The sequence below is a fragment of the Peromyscus eremicus genome, chromosome 8a, assembly GCF_949786415.1.
Source record: "Peromyscus eremicus chromosome 8a, PerEre_H2_v1, whole genome shotgun sequence".
Lineage (NCBI taxonomy): Eukaryota > Metazoa > Chordata > Mammalia > Rodentia > Cricetidae > Peromyscus > Peromyscus eremicus.
This window is the reverse complement of record NC_081423.1, coordinates 26,580,170-26,601,177: the sequence shown is the minus strand read 5'-3', so window position 1 is coordinate 26,601,177 and position 21,008 is coordinate 26,580,170. Positions and strand designations below refer to the sequence as shown.

Sequence of the window (21,008 nt, the reverse complement as noted above, 5' to 3'; positions counted from 1 at the left end):
TGAGTGGAATTGTCTAGCAAGCCATCCAGGGTGGGTCCAAAGCTTTGAGAACATCCAAAAGGATGTGCTTGGGAAGCCAATGGGTCCTTGTGTTTGGCCACACTATTTCCTCTGGTTGTTAGCTGCTCTTCTCGTAGATGTTTATGGAGCAGTCAGCTACATAGGGTACCAGGAGATGTATGAGTGACACAGTGAAGCCCCATCAAACTGGAGCCTCGGCCTTGGGTGGCAGTTCAGATATGAAAAGGCACAGTGTACTCTGTCCACCTCCTGTCACATTAGCTTCACTCTTAGTTGTTATTAAAGGAGGCTGGAGCTCCACACGGCACATAGGCGGGTAGATGATCATTTAGATACCTGACCAATCTCACTGCTTTATAAATTCTGAGTCCCATCATTCTCCTTGCTCCCATGAAAGGTCACGCACATCGCCTGGTTGCCACGCTTCTGTTCTAACTGACTGTATTTTCTATGAAGTCTGGCAGGAGAGGTGAAATATGCTTTACATAAGGAATGGCCCAGCGTACCTGGAGTTGAGAGGGGCCCACATTTCACAATCGCAGCACATTTGACAAGGCCCACACAATTGCTCTATTAAATTAAACGACCATAGACTCCATCTGCGCACATAATCTCCGCACAGGCTGGGCTCCTTTACAGCCAATAGCCTGCAGGTGTGCAAATAAGTGCTCGTGGGCCACACCAGATGTCAGGGCCTAATTAAAATATAGAATGAAAGTGCTCTTCCCTTGGTACTGAGCAGAGAGCGCTGCTGTGCTTCTTGGGATAGGAAATAGCAAAGATGGAAAATGTAATTCTAGTCAGAGACGCAAACGGCTGTATGAAATCCACCTCCTGAGAACCACTTAGCATGGAGTAGGAAGTCAAAAGAAACCATTTCGTTCTCTTGTTCAAGGCCATTTTCACTTGGCTGCCATAATGCAATTAGTACTTCGGTGTTTTAGTTCCAGGGCAGGGTCTCAGAGTTAAGGCTCCCAGCTTGATGGTTCAGATGCTGGAGTTGGATGGTGCTGATTATGAACAAGCTGTACTGTTCATGATTTTGACCCAGGGCACATCCGTGTCACCTGGATTTGAGGTGGAATTCTAAAGGCCTAACAGAAAAGAACAGCTGGAGAGCTGTCAATCACCTGAGCAAGGTGAAGCGATTAGGGAGTGACTGCAGTTTAAAGCCCAGAGGAGAGTGGTGGGGATAGCTCATTCTGTAAAGCACTTGCTGTGGAAAACAGGAAGGACTGAGCTCACTAAGAGAGCCACAACTATGAGTGGCATGCACTCATAGTTCCAGGCCTGGAGAGCAGAGACAGAAGGATCCCTAGGGCTTACTGACTAGCCAGGCTAGCCTACTGGGTGAGCACCGGGGCTAGTGAAAGTCCTTTGTAAGCCAAGGTGGACAGTGTTTGAGGGACGACAGTGGAGGCTGACCTCTGACTATGACATGCACATGCACACATGTGCATATACCTGCAGGAGCTGAGGAATGCAATGAGATAAACACGTATACATGACTAGGTACCAAATCCTCTCCTCCCCACCTTGCTTCCTGGCCCCCACTGGTATTACTCTTCCTCTGCATTTCTGTCTTTGCTGCCTCACTGTTGCCGGGTCACATGTCCTCTTACCAGTTCTCTTTTTTCCTGTTATAAAAACACAGACTATGGAGTTAGGATTATCTGAGTCCAACGTTGGGTACTGGCTTGTTTTCATTGTCTTTCCACTAAGCATTCCTTCCAGTCATATTTCTTAGGCTTAATTTAAAAATTATATGAGTTCTATTTGGAGGCACATCTCAAAAAAATAAAATTGTCTTAAATACAGTTAGCTCTTGATTAATTTCATCAGGGACTCCGAGGGACACTCATGTATTTAAATGAGATCTTTTTGCTTTTTCACTGTAGCAGTCTCTAACATGAGGCCACATGAAAACTTTCGTCATATATTTTTATTTTAATGACTAAGCATTTATATAGAATGATTTCAAAGAAAATGAAAGTGGCATATCAAAACTGTAATTTCATGGATAAGGAAACAAAAGATTGATTTAAACAACATTAAGGGGCTTGGGAGGTGGTTTAGTGGGTAAAAGCTCGATATTAAGTGTGAAGGCATGAGTTCAAATCTCCAGAAACCATGTATAATCAGACATGGTATTGTATAATTGTAGTTCAGATGCTTCTATGGTGAGAATGAAGACAGAGTTGGGAGAATTCCCCTGAAACTCATAGCCAGCAGGTGGTGTATGCAGCAGTCAATGACAAGGACATTTGTCTTGAACATGGTAGAAGGTAAGGACCAACCTTAGAGGTCATCCTCTGATCTCTATATGTACACTCTGTCAAGCCCCCAACATATACATCATATACATACATTAAAAAACAAAACAAATCATAATAATGGGCAAACTGTAGACTATATGATTTTCAGTTTGGGAAACAATCATACAGGTGTTATTGAAATGTCTGAAGATTTAGAAGGAACCAGTACTCATGTATCCACTATATACCGGATGACGACCACTCTCTAAGGTTCATGTTTATGCTATCATTTATTCCTTCTGTTCCTACTTTCTAAGGCTATGGAATCTCTTAAATCTGCTAAAGGAAACAGAACTGGGATTTAAATATGGCTCTGGCCTCATTCTGAAGCTCCATTCCTTCAACTGCGTTGCAATGTCCTCGGAAGTACACACAGTGTCTTCACATTGCAAAGTTGCATGCAATGACATGTTCAGCAACAGTATCAACTTTATAAAAGATACAGCACTCTCAAATCAGCCCTGTTAGGCAACATGCACCTCTTCCCTTTCCAGGTGACTGAATTGGCATTAAAAAGGCTAAGTGACTTACACAGCCAGTACCCAGTTGCATTTGGGATTCTTACTAGTTACTATTTAATACCACAGGACATTAAACAACTTTTACCCTGGCTCTTGTTGACTAAGGGTCTTGGGTCTCCCACCTATGGAGTATAATTACAAAATAGGTGGAGGCCAGTAATCCACAGCTACTTGAAAAGCCAAGGTAAATGAGTCACCTGTAATCCTAGCTAACCGAAAGGGCAGAAGGATCACGCACTGAGGCCCTAACTGGGCTATAGAATGAGTACAAGACCTGCCTGGGTGGTTTTGTGAGATGCACTCTCCAAAGCCAAACAAAGCACCCCACACAGTATTATTTTGCAAGCTATACATAACTAACCGGCCACTCTCACACTCTCATTTTGATGTCCCACCTTGTTTTTCAAATACACACAATGTTTATTTATTTATTTTTGTATGTAGTTAAGTGTAGAACATGATGTGAGGTGCTTATAGTAGCCTAGCAAATTAAGTTGTCATCTCAGGATCTCCATCATCTTACGTGTGAATGTTAACAAATCAATCTTAGGAAATTCCTAGTGTATGACATAGTATTATTAGTCATAACTCCTACACTTCTCTATTATCTGTCTGTCCCTTCTTGCTATGATCCAAGCATAAGAGGATGAGAAAATGAATCTGTGGCAGGAAGAATGCCAAGATGACCCGCAGGATTCCTGACTCCTGTCTTATACAAAACTCTTACCATTCACTAAGTACTCTTGTAGATAACAGCTGGGAAGGGAATTGGCAGATCACTTAAAATTCCAACACAGTTGGCCTTAAAATAGATGAACCAGGATGAGCCTGTCTAGTCTCAAATGGTTTCTTCTGGAAAAAGAGATTTAAAGCACAAGATATGTTTTCCACCGTTAATAGATACATGGAGTCACATGACAGAGAAGCCTGATGATGTGTAGGATACAAGAGGGTCCCAGATCTGACAATTATCAGAAAACATGAACTACAATGCTATTTTTCCAAGGAACTGGCCTGGCTGACAGTCTGAGTGGGTTAAGAAGTGAACTTTCCCATGACCCTGTGAAAAGGGCCAGGACTCAATTGCAGCCTTGTAGAGTAAGGAACCCAGCCATGTCTTCTCCAGACTTCTGCCCTACAGAAAAATGTGACTTGATAAATGGGTGGTGTTTTCAGCTGTGAAGTTCTGTAATTTGTAAGATAGTAATAGAAAATTAATACAGTATTTAAAGCCATAAATGTTAGCCCTAATTATATAAATGTAGTATTTTATTACACATAATGCATTCAACTGAATTATTTGCTGTATTTTTCACTCTTAGATGAGTAAATTTTACTGCCTATAAAGTCCAAATCCACAGTCTAACAGCAATTATCATAATAATCTAACATCTATTGAACAATTATGATGCGTTCATTCTGCTAAGTGCTTTCTACGCATTGATTCATTCAGTCCTCATAACCTTATGGAGTGGGCACGTTGTGAATCGTTTCACAAATGAGGAAAATAGAAGATGGAAGATGACTGAAGCCAAAAGACATTGTGTTGCTTTAAGGAAAAGTCATTATCCATAGTTATAGCACTTATTAAAACCAGAAGTTTTCCTTTTATTAAAGGTGGGATTTTTTCCACCTGGCTCTGGTATGTGTTTGTATGTCTTTATCTGTATCCCTGGCAGTCACATTTCCTCATCTTTACCAGTTACGAGCAACATGGGATAAAATACAGGATAAGCAACAGTACTGTCCTTCTAAGTCTACTGAGGTATTCTACCTCAATGCTCAAAACATCCCGGCATTCAGAAAATCTGCTCTTCCCTTTTGTGAGTTTTCCTATTTTATTTGTAAACTGACAAATTACATTAACAGGGCACAAAGTGATGCTATGATTTATGAACACCATGTGGAATAATTAGATCAGACTAATTACCATATCAATCATCTCAAATACTTTTATATGGTAAGAACATTTAAGATTTACTCTCAGTGATTTTAGTTCTTAGTTGCTATATTTCCATCGATGCACAGTAACTCTCAAAGTCACAGAAAAGCTTATTCTTCCCAACTAAGGCTTTGTCTCCTTCCAACATCCTGTCCCCATTCTCCTTCATACTCCAGCCTCTGAAACAACTGTTACACTCCTTGCTTCTCTTGAGTTCAATTATTGTAGTTTCCACCAACAAATGAGTGCATGTGCAATTATTGTTTTTTTCATGCTAGGATTATTTTAGCTATCAAAATGTCCTTCAATTCCACACATGTCACAAATGACAAAAGCTTCTTTAAAAGGCAATTCTTTTGCATTCTGTGTATATATACACGTATTTATAAATGTATATATATACACGTAAATTTATAAATTTACATATGTATATATACACAGAATGCAAAAGACTTTTTCATCATATGCTCATTTCCTGATAAACACTTAGGTTCTACATGATCAAGGTAGAGCAGGTACATCTTTTACAGTCCTATTTCAAGCCTTTGGTAGTAAAATACTTGGAGGCTAGGGTTGGGTTACTGGGCCATATTGCAATTTGTTAGTTTTCCTGAAAAACCTTTATGACATTTTCCATCCTGGCTGCACCAATTTAAATTTCTCCCAACAGAATACGAGGGTTTCTTGTTTACCCCGGCTCCTCTAGATAGTAGTCTCTAATTGTGTCTGCAGTGTGTCATGCCATAGGTCTGTGTGCCAGATTTCCTATTCTCAATAGCTTCCTGGGAATTAATGTCACCCATGAAGCCAGCTCAGAGAGTTTCTGTGGTATATAGATGCCTGGGCTGTGGTCAGGGACAAGCCAGAGATGTTTTAATATTCGGAGAGATACCTGAAGATCCTTGGGTGTGTTATTCTAGCTGGACTCTCCAGGGTAAGTCCTGGGGGAGTTAACAACCAGCTGACAGTTCTAAGCAATTGCTAACACTTGGGTGACCTAGAAAATATGGACCACACTTTACAAAACGGACCCCAAAGCTATCCTGCTCTCTTAGTTTTGCTGTGTTGATTTGATGAGATCATTAAATTGGGAATCAGAGAAACTGAGGATGTTTTGGGGGCCTTTCCTTACTATTGTTTTTATGTGATGTCATTCTGAGACCTGCAGGTTGCAGAGCCTCTCTAGGGCTCAGGTCAGTGATCCCAGATTGTCCTAAAGACTGATGCTAAATACTCTGTTGAACAATCACTCAAGGAGCTTTGAAATACACAAATGCTTATTCCCTGGACTCAGAGACTTAGAAAAAAATGTAGTCTTGGCTAGGAGAAGCATGGAATTTACACAGATATTGTAGTAACTGTTTATCAAGGCAACGGGATATCTGTGACACTTAGACCGTGAAATCAGGTCACACAGGTAGCAAGACTGGTACCAAGCCATGTACATTTCAACTGGATTTTGAATGAGATGCTTTCTGGAGTCACTTCCGTCTCTGTTAAAAAGATACGATGACCAAAGAGAATGTTCATTTATTCCACAGCACACTTGACATGTTCCTTGTTAGGTACACCAGCAGCTCCATTGTATAGCTGATGAAGTACAGATGTGGAGTAGTTATCTCCAGTGTCATACTTAGAAAGCGGCAGATCTAGACCTTGACTCCAATTCTCTGACTCTTGACAACCTGCTCTTGTTTATTTTTCAGCAAGATAGTCTCTTATTCTGCATGAGATACCCTTAGAGATCCACCTCTGCTCTGGACAGTGGTCACAAGATGCCTGACCTGTCAACTCCTTTGAATACAATAACAGAATGCCCATAGGTAATTTAAACCTATGGGGTTTCCATTGGCAACAACAAAGTTTCTTCACCAAAATCCAGCATGGTAGCCCTGAAGGCTTTTGGGTTGTTTGCCATTGCAAAATCTCTTGTGAACTTTGGGGAGAATTAGCACAGATATGCTTTCTCTTTTTTCTATTCATACACACATTCCCTATTTGTTTTCCTCTGCAGGTAGGGAATCACAAAAGACCTTCCTAGGCATTTAATTGAACCTTCTGCTGTCTTCTGCTGTAGTTCATTAGCAACTTCTCCAGCATAACCCCAGGAGGTTCACATACAAAGTAAACAATGCTGGTCTTCACTTCTACCCTGAAGAAAGAATGACTGGAGGTTTTGGCTAAGTAATGGCAGTTAATGAGGACTAAATGCTTATTAGGCTGGGCTAGCTGTGCCTGCACCCTCCAAGCATACTCATTGCATTCGTGGAGGAGCAGAAACAGTCTTAAGTGGGCATCAGGCACAGAGAGATGCGGCTGGTCCTCTTCCATCACATTGCCACAGCAGTGACTATGGGCAGATCTCAACCTTGCCAGGGTTTTCAGAGTTATGCAAGTGTAATATGAGTTAAAAAAAATCCTTTGTGCCCTTCCATGATGCTGTGAGTCTCAAATGAGACTCATTATCAGTAAGCATTTACAAAAGATGATGTCTTTTGCCAAAACATAAAACTCTAGGACCTGTGGCTCTCCTCCTTAGGAGAGTCCTGAGTCATTCTTTGTTTTCCGGGGATGACTGTGCCTCTGGCCAGAAGGTAGGGAATTCATCGATGAAGGATTTCTTGCTTTAGGTTTCTCACTTTCAGTTTGAAATCAGAACGTAATTCTTTAGTGTCTCTTTTTTATTTTGTTTGGGTGTTCTGTTTTGCAAGCCACCCAGGTCTAAAACTTAGGCTCCAGCTGTGCATGGCTTTGTCTATGTGTGAAGGTCAAAGCCTGGTTGCTTTCTGCAGAATCCTCTCTTCTCTGCCTTGTTTTGACTTCCAGTCAACTTGATAGAGTCTTAAGCTTGCACAGCCACTCCCTCCCTGGCTGTAGTTGGGAGCCATGAATAATGCCAGCAACTGGGAGAAAGTCACGCTGCTGGCATTCCACTTACTGCCTGCATCAATAGCTCCCTGGCCTACCAGGCTCCTGTAGAGATTCAGATGAATACAGGACTGGTTTGTTCAACTCCTGTGATCATGGCCCTCCCCATGAAGAAGAACAGCTCTGTATCAGCCGTATTTCTGGACTTTGTCTTGACATAAGCCTTTCAGGCTATGCCTGTGTATACCCAGAAAAGAGAGACTCTATGTCCAAAAGTTCAAGGGAGGCAGCTATATAGAGTACTGGCAGATCTAAGAACCTCACACAGGGATTTTTGAAGACATAACTAAGCAGTGCTTAGGAGGTCAAACTTAGTCCATGTTAAGTACTGTGGCCTTATTTGAATTTGATAATGATTTATGTCTTCATTTTCGTAGATTATCTCTTCCAAAATGTTTTTGACCTCTAAGAGCAAGTATTGTAGCTAAGGGGCACAGAACATGGGACATACCTTGCATGTGATAAGATTTGGGCTGCAAAAGTACCTTAAACTTTTGTTTTAAGTGTAATTCTAGTTTCAAATCACCTTGGTTCACTTAAACAATATAACAGACCATACCATGATTCTCCCACATTTAAAATTTCACCATCCTCCATTGAGTCCAACAAGATGTTCTGTCTTCCCCAAGGATTTTAATCTGTTAAATGGAGATAGCAATTTTAGCTGTCTCCCAGGACTGCTTGGAAAAGTAAGGTCACTCAGTATTACTCAGTAAGTCGAAGCTTTTACAGTCACTGTCCAGAGAATCCAAGGTATTTAAAATAGAGAACCTAGGAAGTTTTGCAAAGGCAATGGGTGGTAGCTATGTCAAGGAGTCTCATGGCTTCTCATGAAGTTATGAACCCTTTGAGGGTTGGAACTATGTCTTGCTCACTTGTTTCAATATCCACAGTTCTTAGAACATAGCAGGCACCTGATCAGTATTTGGTGAATTAATAAGTCAGAGAGTCCTAAGTTCAAGTCTCAGTGTTGTTATTTCTGGTCTTGGACACGTTGTCTTCTCTGATGGTGAGTTTGTACTTTTATGAAATTGCAAGGAATAATCTTGTAGAGGCAACTTTAAGACACGGTAGCTGGTACTGTTTGCTCACTGTGTGCCAGGCACTGGCTAAGCACTTTCTGTGGACTACCTCATTTGATTCTCACAACAGCTCTGCGAGGTGAGTGCAGTTACTGCTCTGTTTTGTAAGTGGCATTGTTGATATTCAGAGAGATCAAGAGGCATTCAAGGTAATACAATTACTGATCATGGGGATGGTATCCCAACACAGGTATATTGGTTCTATAGTTTTTTGAGACTGGGTCTCATGTAGTCCAGGCTGACCTTGAACTCATGAAGTTGAGGATGACTTTAAACTTCTGATCCTCCTACTTCCATCTTTCTAGTGATGGGGATTGCCAGTGTGGTTTATGTAGGGCTAAGAATCAAATGTAGGACTTCATGTATTCTAGACAAGAACCTTATCAATTGAGTTATATCACCAGTCATCAGTCACCATGTTCTAGGCTTTCTAAGCAAAGGCTGCTATTATTGTTGGTGTTGTTCTTATATAGATTGTTTTCTGGTGACACTTGAAACAAGAGAAAGCTCTGAGCAACCTAGTTGGCTTTGTACTTAAAAGAATATGTCCACTCTGGAAAAATCTTGCTCAGTCAGAACTTGGAGACTGAGGTTTCAGTGTGTGTGTTTGTCTTCCTGAACAGAGTGTTGTGTGCCTTCAGAAGCCATTTCAATTAGGCAGATGTTAATTATTGTCCTCAGGCAGACCTCAGGAGGCACCAGGGAGGCATGTTTCCATGTCCAGTGAGCGCTGAGTGATCTTACATGATGATCTAACAAAACAGAGCAGGTTTCTGAGCCAGGCTTCATGCTCTAGCACATTAAAGCAAGTCACAAAGCTAGGGAAGATTAGACATACATGGAATCATGGGAGTCATCTAGTCTCAATGCAGAAGAAGACTTGGGAGGATGTCTAGAATCAGGTAAGTAACAGTAATGATGCATGTGCTTACACACTCTGAGGTAGGCATCTATAATTTGTACCTGGCTGTCATCCAGCCCACATTTTCTGGTGACAGTGTCTAGATTTGGGAAGTGACCCACACAAGTTAAGTGCATGGACCTACAGCTTATGTTCTCTTCACCATACCATGCTGCTACTGCTGGAAGATATGTGATAATTTTGATAAAGCCTGGTATCTGACCCATGGTAGAAATCTTATCCATGTTTTTTATACTTGCATTGGGAAATCCAAAAATGGAAGATAAGTCCTTAATTCCTCTATTCTTCAAGAAAATTTGCACAATATTTCTTTCTTAACAACCTTGCAGGGCTTGTTTAGCTAAGGTACCAAGTACTGAAGTGAGGAGAACCCACAAATCATACTGGAGAAGGAGGAAAGTATTATGTTCCTGTTTTCAGTGACATACCTCAGGACTGGGTACAGTCAATGAGCATACAGTTCTTTTATGGTCAGAAGAAATTTATTGGTATAGAGAAGGTGAAATGTTTGTGTTCAGTTGGAAGCTCCACCTCAGCCTCCCTTCCTCTCTCCCCAAATCTTGCCTTTCTCAGAAAGCCCACCAAGCAGCGGCTCCTCCCCCAAAGCTGCTCAAAACTGTGCCTACAGGGTATTTAAGCTCCGGTTCCTAGACCTGCCATGTGATTTCTTCTCCTCCCTCCCCTGCCTCACTTCTGGGGGCTTCAGAGTCACCCAAGAGTGCTTTTCTCATTAACCTGGGCTTTTAATTTGGCTTGATCTGGCTTTTTGTGCGGTGGAGAAACCTACTTCTGGGGATCCAAAAATACTTATCAGTTTGCAAAACAATTACTTAATGGATATGTTTATTACACCATGTTTATAAGAACAAATAAATCAGAATTGACCTAAATATTCACCATTTGGGGGCTGCATATATATTTCTGATACTTTCATATAATATCATGTAGCAATAAAAACAATAAGTTAATTACCAACCACAATAAGACTCACCCGGAAATATATTCCTAATGTTATAACAGTGGCACTTCTATTTTAGGGTAGCCAAAAGCTGTCTAACTGATCTTAATTCCTTAAGGTAAGGAATTCATAATTCATACCTGGTACTATAAACCTAGAAAATTATCCATGGCCAGAGAAGTCATAGGCCCTAGAGGAGACTCCACTACTATAATTTTCCTAAACAAATGTAATTTCTAACTGTATTCAAAATTTTTATTCACATACATGTACCTGTCATTCCTCATCACAAAAGCTTCTTATTGCCTCAGATGGAGACTGTTACAGAGATGTAAACTTGTCAAAATACAGAGAACAAGCATTTGTGTAGTGCCCAACCCCAAGTGATATACCTACAATGCAACTTCTACATCTAAGGCTCAGGGAACATCACAAAAGAGGAAGCAGAAAGATTATAAGAGGACCAGGATGGCTGCTGCTAGATAGTAACCCCATGAAATGTACCCATTAACTTGCATAATTTCCTGGATAAGATTGGTATAATACCATCAGTTGACATGCCAGTGTGGATGGATGGTATTTGACAAAGCCCTACCCCAAGATGGAAAGCTACAGGTAGTTCAATAGCTATGGAGAGAGGGAGAATCAGTTTCCTCCTGTGATGAACTCCCCCAGGGGTTGTACAATCCCAAGTAGTCAGCCCTGGATGCTTGTACATATGAGCAATGCTTAATGAATTCTACAGTTTCTATATATAAATGCACACACACACACACACACACACACACACACACATATATCTCTGTGTGTGTGTATGTAACAATAATAAGGAACAGGTCATGGATTTTGGAAAGGAAACTGGGGAGGAGTTGGGGGAAGGAGGGGCAGACTGATGTAGATACAGTGCTCGTGTGTGAAGCTGTCAAAATTAAAATAAAATCTAAATTAAAAAATAAGTTAAGCATACCATCTAACTCCACTCCTGAGAAGCATGAAGTGAATGAAAAACATGGTACAGATAGTGAGTAAGATAGTTAGGTTTAAGAAGGCAGGACGTCTGCACATGTGTTCATATGGGTGTAAGATTTTACTGAAGGTCAACACACATACAGGTAACTGTTTTAGGGGAGGGAAGTGGAGAGTTTTGAGAGAGCTGGAAAGCTTAATTTTTATTAAACAATGATTATATATTAAACATATTTTTATCATGCATTTGAATGTCCTACTTAGTATATACACAGAAATAATTTGAAAGCAATAATGAACAGTTTGCTAGAAGATAGAAAGTCTCTCTTGGAGTTAACACCTGAACATTTATGCAGTTTTCAATCTGAGGCAGCATGTTTTGGTACTTCACAATGGGTTTTTTTTCTATCATAAGGGAGGATGAAGTTCTGTCCTTTGTTAGATAATGGATTGCAACTGGAAATCATAACGTTAAGTAAATTAAGCCAGTCCCAGGATGGCAAAATCAGATGGTTTCTAAAATTTGTAGGTTTGCGACCATATAGACACTTAAAATTATGATATACAGATGCCATGAAAACAGAAGGAAAACTGTGCAGTGAGATGAAGGAAACTTCAGATAATTCTCTCTTTCAACTGTCCTGGTCAAAAAGAGAAATTGACTGTCATATACTTGCAAATTATGAGAGCCCCACACCAGAGCCTAATCATGTTGGCACTCTGATCTTGGACTTCAGCCTCTAGAACTGTGAGAAACTGTTGTTTGTTTGTTTTTTCCAGAGTGAAGCTCACTGGTGCAAGTGTAGCAGAGGGGCTATGCCTTTCAGAGCTAAGAGGCACAGGTGAGAGGAAAGAGCTGTCTACACCTTACTTCATGTCCCATTCCTCCTGGCATTGATCACAGGGTGAGGAGGAGGCTGGTAGTCTGCTTCCCCTCCTAAGTATAAGCCACTGGGTAGAAGCAGCTTTCTCCATCTAGCTCATCTCATTGTCGCCAGGGAGTCACGTGCCTCATGTCTAGTGACAGATCAAGATGTACCTTGTAAAGCTGCTCACATGTAGAAAGGATGGATTCTGAAAAGGCTTTGCTAAAGGGCTACACACTCAGCCAAAATTGTTTAAAATTATTCTACAAAGTGATCTTCAGAGAGGCAAAAGCAGGCTAGTGGCAACGGTATCTGTTTGAATGCCATATGGGTCTTTGTCTAAATCCCAGAACTGCCTGTCTTAGTTGTGACATGTTGAATAAGTTGAATAAGTGGTTTTTCCTTCCATGTTTGCTTCTTTACTTGTAGTAATAATGTTTAAGACAGTGGTTCTCAACCTGTGGGTCACGACTCCTTGGGTTGCATATCAGATGTTGACATTACAATTCATAACAGTGGCAAAATTACAGTTATGGAGTAGCAACAAAATAATTTTATGGTTTGGGGTCACCGTAACGTGAGGAATTGTATTAAAAGTTTGCAGCATTAGGAAGGTTGAGAGCCACTGCCTTAAGAGAGAATGGTGAAGACCAACCTGGGTGGCAGTCAGCTTATCAAATAGCTCCCAAAGATGCCTTCCTACTATTAAATCATACCATCATGTCATCCTTTTCTCTAGAATGGACATAGTGATGACTAATGAATCCATTAGGAAAAAGAGACAAGATGTCACAAAAGGCTGATCTCCCTGCTGCTGGCATGCTGGATTACAATTCTTGCATCTCACATTGATGGGGCAGTATTCAGACTGTAGCCAGAGAGGAACTGAGACCCACAGTGCATCAGGACCTCTAGAACCTCATTGTGGCCAGTAACATGATAACCATGAGCATGTACTTGGGAGAGGATTCACCTTAAGTCAAGTTATTGGCTCATACTGTGCTTATGGCCTGAGTCATGAAATCTAGAAAAGCTGGACAGGGATTGTCAACCTAAGGTCAACTGTGAGATTATACACATTATTCTTTAAAGTAACTCTATGTTGAGTACTTTGCTAAATAGTAATAGCTAACTAATGTACCATGTACCTCAGTATGACAGGAAGCCAGCAAGATAGTCCATGAGTAAAGCCCAATGACTTAAGTTGGGACCCACATGCTGGAAGGAGAGAACCAACTTCTAGAGTGTCCTCTGGTTTCCCCGCATCTGTGCTATGGCACCCAAGCACAGACACACACATGTACAGAAATTCATACATTTAATAAAAATAAATAGAAAATAAACATATGGCATATTATTATAGCTGTATATCCCATAGTGACTATTACCAATCAAAAGTTTTCGTTGGGTGGTGGTGGCGCACGCCTTTAATCTCAGCACTCAGGAGGCAGAGCCATGTGGATCTCTGTGAGTTTGAGGCCAGCCTGGGCTACCAAGTGAGTTCCAGGAAAGGCACAAAACTACACAGAGAAACCCTGTCTCGAAAAAACAAAAACAAACAAACAAACAAAAAAAACAAACAAAAACAAAACAGTTTTCCTGGTTAGTCCAGATAGAGGCTCAGAATCACTCCCAATTAAGTTTATTTTATTAATTAACAATCGAAAGGAGCATTTGTGTGTGTGTATGTGTGTGTGTGCATACATATGTGTGTGCATATATATATATATATATATATATAGTAATACAGTATTCTCAAATGTGTATAAACTGTAGAAGAGTTCAATAGAGCTAACATATTAGCACATGTATTTCCTCATGCATTTGTAGTCTTTTGGTGAAGTTAACGCTCGAAACCTGCTCTTCGTGGTTTTCAAAACTATGATATTCTGTTTTAAAGTCAGACGGACCTTTGTCTAAATGCCAGTGCTGCCTATCTCAGTTATGCTCCCTTGAATAAGAGACTCTCTGCCCTGTGCTTGCTTACTCACTTGTAACAGTAGTATTCATTTTAAGAGGTCATGGTTAAGACTGACCGGCAAAAGTTCTGGGTGGCAGGCTGATGTCACCATGTTATACAATAGAGCTCTTGAACTTATTCTTCACACCTCAATAAAATTTATCTTTTTGACTAATGTTTCTTTAATTTCTCATGAAGTTTATATAACTGATTCATCTTTTCTTCCCCAGGTGCATGCACACACTAATATAAATATAGTGGGCAATTGCTTCATCTTGGTGAGTAACCAGTAGCACAGAGCTTGCTCCAGCTTACAGCAGGTTTATAGTCTAGACCAAGAACTGATAGTATTTAAATAAACACATGAACGACTATGCTGATTGCTTGCCATAGAGCGGTCTCTTTAGTGTTACTGGCATGGTTTGTCTCCTTTTCCCCTGCCTTTCTTCTTACCTTTCCTTTCTCTGATAGGATCCCCTGGTCTGACAGGCATATCTAGAAGGGCTCTGTTCTGATAGCCCATGGACAGTGTCATGAATCTAGCTTTTAATGACTCTTCCCTTGACACAGTCAGAGGACCACTCACAGACCAAGAGACATCACCAAAGGGATAACTGTATGTGTGGAGAAAGCCTTGCATATGTGAGAATGTTTTGAGGTCATTTAAAATGTAACTTCAAATGACAAGTATTTTTAAACAAGGGACTGAATAAATAGATTGATTGCCATTAATACCCGAGATACAATGCTAATTCACAGTAAAAATGATGCATATACATGAAACATACATACAATGGGAAGATGTCTGATGTACAGTTAAACTTAAAAGGCAGTTATTAAGTAAATACACATATGAAACTTCAGGATCACTTTTATGTGTATAAAGATCTATATCCCATGTCCTGGTTATCACCATCACCCCTGGTAAACTTAAGCCAAAGAATATAGTAACAGATAAACATTTCATCTTGCCCAGGTAGTGTATTTATGCTATAGTTGGGGCTTTCAAGGACCAGTTCAGTGGTTGTCATGGATATTTGGGATAGATCAGTAAATGCGATTTGAAAGGCAACATAGTCTTTGTGCATGAACCCAACTACTTCCTATAATTAATTGCCCAAATTCATGTCCAGCACATATCTGATATCTAAAACTAAATAGAAACATATTAAGGAAATGTTTTCTTTGGCCACATAAAGCAATCACCTATGTTTGATGAGGGGAGTTAGTGCGCAGAACAACAAATTTGAGAGTCATTAATAGAATCAACTCCTACAAGTAGGCACCAGCCAAAATTCTTTAGCTAATGCCCAACTCCCACCCCAATCCTGATATTTAGCTTTCTTTCCCCGTGTCTTCTTTTTCGACAGGTGGAATGTTTTATTAAGCATCCAGGATCTCTGGAGCTGTGCATGTCTTTGTGAAGATCCCAGACAAATTAGAAAGTCAAATTAGCAATGCATATTTAATGCTGCTTTGTAGTTTTTTTTTTTTAAGTTGGCAGCAATGTTTACTCTTTGAGGGGGAGTTTATAATTATGCAAATTGAAGAAATAGTCTGCCTATGGTATAATGATAAGGACTTGGGTTTTATATCCAGAGTCAAAGTATTTCTGTTCATTTCTTAACTTCACCTGTGACTTGAGGGGAGGTTAGCCAAGGTGGAGATCTTAGAAATGGATATTTTCATCAGTTTGATCTTAGAGGAATTGCTGATGAAATTTGCATAGCCTTATTGTCCCATAGACACTGCCAATGGCCTGTAAAATGAACATTCACCCCCTTGTCTTTTTTCTAAAAAGATATTCATTTTGTTTACTTTGCTCCAGAAGACCCTGGTATTTCAGAGTTATCATCTCTAGACCTAGGAACACTAATGACTGGTATCCTGGGTGATCTCACATGCTCTGTCACAGGAGCATGTGACACATTCAGGCAAATGAGCATGAGTAGAAGTTTCCTGGGGGCTTTCTAGAAAAGTGCATGAAAAGAGAGACATGGAAGAGACACCCATCTGAAATCAGAATCAGGTCTTGGTGGCATTGTTAGTTGTCTCCGCTCTCTATGGACTTGCTCTATACAAGTCAATAACTTAAAAATATTACTTAAGCCATGTTGAGCCTATATTTTCTATTGTTTACAGACAAGAACACATCTTTTTTTTTTTTTTAAGACAGGTTTTCTCTGTGTGGCTTTGGTACCTGTCCTGGATCTCACTCTTTAGACCAGGCTGGCCTCGAACTCACAGAGATCCACCTGGGTCTGCCCCCCTAGTGCTGGGATTAAAGGTGTGCGCCACCACCGCCCAGCTATAAGAACACATTTTAATGATATATACCTTGATAGTTCCTAAATTACTCAGTGTGTGTACACATGTTTATGTTTATGCATATGTAAACATTGCAGAGAAACTAGAGCCATATACTTGGCGTCTGATTGACTAATGAAGTTACTGACACTTGCCTAAGTGCACTGAAGGAAACAGTTGCAGTTTAGTGAAGCTCCTCTGGGCACCAAGGGGAGTCCATATTGTATGATCAACCAAGAAGAAGAAAAACAACTTACTATTTCCACTTTTGCTTTCACTGAAACAAGTCTCTGCAGTCACTCATGATCTTCCTGCCACTGTGAGGCTGAAAGACACAGGAGGGGGAATAAATATAAAATGTGCAATCTCATTTTGGCATCAGGCAGTAATTAAGTATTTTGCCCTTTCCATTCCAGCTGGCTGACTCCAGCTCCAAATAAACTTCACAAGCAAGCTGGACACTTTCCCAGGAAGCTGTTTCAATGGTAACGGTTTGCTCCGACCAGGGAATCAGGTCTACTGTTTTATCTGCCAACATGCAGAATACAAATGATGTTCCATGTTCTCTTGGATGTCAATCTAAATGCCTCCTCACTCCATGGGGCACATCTTGGTCCAACCACTTGGTGCATTTCAATTTTGCCCCATAGACCGGTTCAGAAAGAAGATCAGATGTGATTCAAGTTAATGAAAGTAAGACAAACATGGTTGAAGATGTGGAATAAAAGAGGAGATCTCTTTCTATGGAGCTAGATGTGGAGAAGATGCGTTTATGGCAGCTATTGGTTGGTGTGTGTGTGTGTGTGTGTGTGTGTGTGTGTGTGTGTGTGTGTCTGTCTGTCTGTCTGTCTGTGTCTGTGTATATTGCAGTTTTGAGTGAAAGGTACCTAGCTCTGATATAGCATCTGGATCCAGCCATGATTAAAATGATTGACACTTTTAGGAGTAAACAATACATACCCCCTTTGTTGCTAAGCCAGGCTAGTTTGATAGTGTTGGCTTTTGCTTTGCTTAATCAACTTGGTTTTGTCCTTTATACTTATACACTGATTGCAGTAAATGAAGACAACTGACACACTAATCAGTGTCTTTATTGATCTTAAACATTTCTGCTTTATTATTAATGGAGGGAAAGCAAACTTGGTACTGGAAACCTAGCCAGATTTTCCAGGGCTAGTGGAGTCATGGACCTTACAAAAGAATCTACTACCATCACTTTCCTAGACTAGCTCAATTCCTTACTGCATTCTAAATCTTACCCTTATGCCCATAGATAATTGTAGGTACTTCCCCTCATCAAAGGAGCCTTTCTTTACAGTAACTGGAGACCATAATAGAAACTTGACACAATGCAGAGCTCAACAGAGGGTATGGAGCCCAGCCCCAATGGATACATCTACATCACAGCTCCTGCATCTATAACTCAAGGAACATCATGAAAGAGGCAGTAGATTGTAACAGCCAGAATACCAGGAGGTCTGCTGTTTCTCTTAGAAATGACTGCATAAAAAAGACGAGAACAATAGCAATATCAATAGGCATACTAACATTTAAGGGGGAGAATTTCATGAGGTCTTATCTGTAGACAAAGAACTACAGGCAACTAATGACTGTTGGGAGGAAGGGAATTAGCCTCTCCCCAGCATGAGCACAGTGAATAGTTGTCCAGTGCAAAGTGTTCAACCTTGAAACCATAGACACACATATAAGAAAACAGACTCAACAGAATCTATTTATAAATATTTACACACACACACACACACACACACACACACACACACACACACACGTGGTCTGTAGCAGGCTTTCTTTTGGGCCACCAACTAGTTCCCAAATCATGATGCAGAGACTTATTCTTAATTATGAATGCTCAGCCTTATCTTATGCTTGTTCCACTAGCTCTTATAACTTAACGTGTTTCTCTTCATCTACATTTTGCCTCAGGGCTTTCCATCTTTCTTTCATTCTGTATGTCCTACTCTATGTCTGTCTGTTTGGCAGCTGTCTGGCTGGCCCTGGGCATCTCTCTCTCTTTCTCTCTTCCTCATTCTTTTCTCTTGTTCTCCTCTCTCGAGCCTAGATTACTCCTCTAGTGGTTGATATATTGTGCATTCCAATAAACTTATCTGGGGGTCAGAGAACAGAACAGCCACTCTATTAAACATAGAGGTTAGGCAGCAGTAGCACATGCCTTTAACCCTAGCATTCTGGAGGCAGAGATCCATCTGGATCTCTGTGAGTTCAAGGTCACACTGGAAACAGCCAGGCATGGTGACACACACCTTTAATCCCAGCACTTGAGATCTCATGTCTTGCTTGGGAAAGAAACATACCTTTAATGCCAGGAAGTGATGGCAGGAAGCAGAAAGGAATATAAGGCATGAGGACCAGAAACTAGAAACTTCTTAAGCTTTTAGGCTTTTAGCAGCAGTTCAGCTGAGATTCATTTGGGTGAGGACTCAGAAGCTTTCAGTCTGAAGGTCCGTGGAAACAGGATCTGATAAGGAGTTGTTGAGGTGAGGTTAGCTGTGGCTTGTCCTGTCTGTCTCTCTGATCTTCCAGCTTCCATTCCAATACCTGGCTCTGGGTTTGTTTTTATTAATAAGACCTTTTAAGATTCATCTTACATTCCCCAAAATGGATTATGGATGTTTGTCTTTGTTTAGATTGTTGGTTGCAAATTCTTATTGGTCATAGTCAATCTCTTTCTAAAAGAAGAAAGGGTGATATGATATAGAAATGTAGGCTATAGATACAATAAGATAAAAGGATAGATTATTGAATTTACTTTTAAAGAGCAACAACTTATTTGAAATGTTTTACATTGCTATAGATTTTAGTTAATTACAAATTTAAAGTTAATTTTGGTATACTGTATATATATTTATACTGTTGTTTAAGGTATTATGTTTATGTAACTCATTTAAATTGTAATGAATAATTAAGAAATACAGATTAATAATTAGTCTTCTATGATAGTCAAACTTATAGTCATGTTAGTTAAGTTTTCTAGGTATACATAAATATAATTCAATTAGGTAGGTAATCTTCAAACACTTCAAAGACCTACAGAATATGGCATTTAAAATGTTTTAAAAACTTAGACTTTCTGGACAGTGAGACATGTCTGCTCCTGGCAGCACTGATTTACTTCAAAGAGAAAGATAGGCATCAAAGACACTCCATATGGAGTTTATCTTCTTCTTGGCAAAAGTAGCCATTTTGATAAGAAACTGCTCTTGCCTGGACTGCTGATAATATGTTGTATAAACTGGACATATAGGACCCATAGGAAAATGACCACTGAATTTGCCAAAACAAGGCAAAATGGTCCTTCAGTTTCCTGCTTCACAGAGGAGACTGCCAGATATTCTACAGGACACATGGAGAAACAACTAAAAATCTCTAGGCCTAGAGGCTGAAGATGGATGCCCCAACATGGCAGAGGAACTTTGGATGACTGTTCGGGCAGCCAGCTGTCTCTGTCATTCTAGATTTTTGGAAGTTGCTTACAATGCACTTCTTATTTACATAGGTAATATTATATCTTTCTGGAGTCTTTGATGTAGTTGAAGACTGGATAGTTATAATCATGATTTTTCCCTGGTTGTGATAAGAGGTAAGTTAGATATGAAACCTTGAACTCACAAATATAGGATGAATAAAATATTTTTCTTTGAATTTGCCAAATATAAATGGACTGGATATTGTAACTGTGATTCTTGCTTGACAACTGTTCTATTATATGTAATATTACTATGATAAAGTTAAAACCTTTCTTTTTGAAAAAAAGAAAAGGGGAAGTGCTGTGGATATCTTTCTGTATGCTGTGAATATGTGTTGCTCTGATTGGCTGATAAATAAAGCCATTTGGCCTATGGCAAGGCAGCTTAGAGGCAGGTGGGAAATCCAAACAGACAGGAAGAGAAAGGAGAGGTAGAGAGATGCCAGCCGCCACCAAAGGAGAAGCAACATGCCAACAGACCGGTAAAGCCATGGAACATGTGGCAAAACATAGATTAATAGAGATGGGTTAATTTAAGATATAAGAGCTACCTAGCAAGAGGCCTGCCATAAACCATACAGTTTATAATTAATATAAGTCTGTGTATTTAATTGGGTCTGAGCGGCTGTGGGACTGGGCAGGACACAGGAAAATGTCCAACTACATCCTCCTCCTTATTCTCTCTGCCCACCAGCCCCACCTATCCCTCTACTGC

The 21,008-nt window shown here is 40.2% G+C and overlaps 1 protein-coding gene across 1 annotated transcript in view; it reads right to left on the bottom strand.

The window, feature by feature from the left end:
• The window catches only part of Atp10b (ATPase phospholipid transporting 10B (putative)), a 184,457-nt gene extending 167,342 nt beyond the window's left edge, over positions 1–17,115 (bottom strand). The window contains exon 1 of the mRNA XM_059269901.1: positions 17,046–17,115. The gene's annotated coding sequence lies outside the window, so the exon portion shown is untranslated. The remainder of the gene's footprint in view (positions 1–17,045) is intronic.
• Between the last annotated feature and the right edge of the window lie 3,893 nt (positions 17,116–21,008).